The sequence below is a fragment of the Antechinus flavipes genome, chromosome 1 (assembly GCF_016432865.1).
Source record: "Antechinus flavipes isolate AdamAnt ecotype Samford, QLD, Australia chromosome 1, AdamAnt_v2, whole genome shotgun sequence".
Lineage (NCBI taxonomy): Eukaryota > Metazoa > Chordata > Mammalia > Dasyuromorphia > Dasyuridae > Antechinus > Antechinus flavipes.
In genome coordinates this window covers 635520208-635523282 of record NC_067398.1, presented here as the reverse complement: position 1 = coordinate 635523282, position 3075 = coordinate 635520208, and positions in this window count along the sequence as shown.

Below are 3075 nucleotides of genomic sequence, written 5' to 3'. Positions count from 1 at the left end.
CCAATATAATAAAAAATAACAATTTAACCTAATAAATATATTTATATAAAGTTATCCCAGTTATAATAATAAAATGTAGTCTTATTGAATTAGAAAAAAATAGCTAAATTTTTTAGAAGAATAAAAGGTCAGGAACTTGAAAGAAACAGAAGAGTAAAAAAGATGTAAAGGAAACAGATTCAGCAGTATTAGATTATAAACAATATTATAAAGTGAGAAGTGTCAAATGGATAAATTTGATTAACTTAAAGCAAACTTTTCTTGTATAAATAAAACCTATGCATCCAAAAAGAGAAGATAATTAGAAAAAGGGGGTTGGGGGACTTTAAAAAACAAGTTTTTTAATAGAATATAATTGAGTTGGAATATTTCTGTTTTCTAGGAAATGATAAACTGGTTGATTTGGAAAAACATGGAAAGACTTGGACATATGAAAGGAGATGCTATCTACCTCCAGAGAAATATATGACAAGTGGAAATAAGTTTAGTACATTCTTACACATAGATGTATGAGTGTATATATGTATGTTTATGTAGGTATACATATATAAATTGTATATATATAGGAGTTTGCATAAATACATGTACAATATATATATATATTGCATATAATATAAATAAAATATGTGTATGTATACATATCTGAACCTAAATTGTAACCTTCTTTGGGGATTGGAACTGGGAGGAGAAAAAGAAAATGAAAAAATACATAGCACAGAACAAAAAAAAACCTACAAGGAAATAAAAATAAGCTAGACAATTTTGAAAAGAAAATAGAGTATTTATTATATAGGTTTTCTTGAAATGGACATTTATTCCTTTATAGTAGATCCTCTTATATTCTATTATATACATGGCAATTTTCTTTTTTTATTTTTTACTTATGTTTAAAATACATTTTAAAACTTTTTTTAAATGACTTTAATTTTATATGCTAGTTTCTTTATTTTCACCATATTAAACATTCAATGTGTCACAACTGCTTGTGGGAAAAAATGAAAAATGAAAACTTTTTCCATGAAGAAAAGAAAGCTTGAGATTCTCTGTTCTAACTCATATATGTCAAGAATGTAAGAATGCGCTGTCTGCTAAAAGAGTGACTTCACAATCTTGAAAAATGTTCAAGCAAAGGGTGAATTAACTTCAAATGGAAGAAATTTCTGCATTATTTGGGAACTATTCACTCAGAGATTAGATCCTGTTGGGAATGTGGTAACCTAGATTTTTTTTTCTAGCAGCAGATTGAAAGAAAAGTACATTTATCCCATGGAGTGCACTTGAGATCTGGAAAATCCATGTGAAAAATTTGGGTCTGTCCTTTGCACCTGAGAAGTTTTAATTAAAATTGTATTAAAAGATAAAACTATATTGATATTATATAGCAGTATACATATATTGTATGCATTTCTGAGTTTCTGAACTTTTTCTGTGTAATTTGTCATCTGTAAAACTCCCAGAAAGATCCCATTTAATTTCTTATGCTGACCTGTGATATAGCAAAACCACATTGTGGAAAGTTGTGATGTGGAAGGGATAATTAACTGTACTTATAATCCATTCCAAAGCTAAGAATGTATTATGATATATTTCCTCAATTGAAAGAACTTAGAACCAATTTTTGTTCCATCAAATCACTTTTTAAGAAAAATCAACAAAAAACAAAGCCTTCATCTTTCAGTTACTTGTTTATTGGTAGCATTGTAGTACTCTGTGGAATAACCCATTTGGAAGTCTCCACACTAAGTAAGAGCCTTAAGACATCAACAAGCTGCCTTCAGTGCACATATAGATGAATCTTATAAAAAGTGAATATAGATAAGCAAATAAAAATAAATAAGTTTGTTTCCACAGTATTGTCAGAAATGTATTTATTTCCATGCATTGTGCTTCTCCCTCCTTGTGCATCAAAGTTCTCACCATTGTGCCACACCCTCATGCATTTCCTTTATTTATATTTAAATATTAATTTTTCTTTTTAGTTATATTTCAACCTTCCCATAAGTAAATGAAGAACTCTTTTCCAACAAGTGTCTTTTAAATTGTCCGAGATGTTTTGCAGAGAGACAACTTTTCTGATAACTTTCTGTTCATAAATATCAAATGTGGAATACAGAGATAGGCTTGTCATTGTCATGGAGGAAATATAGAGTCTGAATTGAAGAAGGATTTCTTAAGGTGAATTTCTCTTAATAGTTTTTTTGTTTGTTTTTTGGAGGTTTTAAAATAACATTATGACAATTGTGTTAAGCAAGAGCTTTGCAGAGCTTCTTGAAAGTTATTTATAATTATTGAAAGGATTTTGGACTAAGTATCCACACAAAATAATGAGTATGAGTAGCATCCATGTATCCATTCTCTCCTTTCCTCTCTTTCTCTCTTTCCTCCACCTGCTCCTCTGTCTGTTGTCTGTCTGTCTGTTTCTGTGTGTGTGTGTGTGTGTGTGTGTGTGTGTCTCTGTGTCTCTCTCTGTATATATGTGTGTGCATGTGTGTGTATACATATATTATTCTGGTTCTAACTTGCTATCTTATTTTTATTGTGATGTGTATAGATATATACATATATGTAGAGAGCATCACAAGTATCACAAAAGATGAGATGATGTATGTGTATACATAAACTCTCATATGATAGCAGTAGTAGCTAAGATTTATAAAGCACCTACTATATTCCGGGTATGGTACTGAACACTTTATGATTAATATCTCATTTGACCTTCCCAACAAACTTGACAGATGCTATTATTATGCCAATTTTACAGACAGGGAAACTAAGACAAATAAAAGTTGAGTGATGCGACCAAGAGTCTTGAATCTAATAAGTGAAATGGCTGAGATCACATTTGAACTTGGATCTTCCTGATCTCAAGCCTGTCATTCTATTCACTATACCATCCACTTACCTCTAAAAGTAACTGAAAAAATCAACTAGAAGGAGGCAACTTTAGGTTTAGTATATAAGAAAACACTTCCAAAGCATCAGAGTTTTCCAGAACCAAAATGAACTATCTTAGGAGGAGACAGACAGCTAAATATTATTGTCATGATAAAAGTAAAAGAAAGTTGCAGGAAGGAT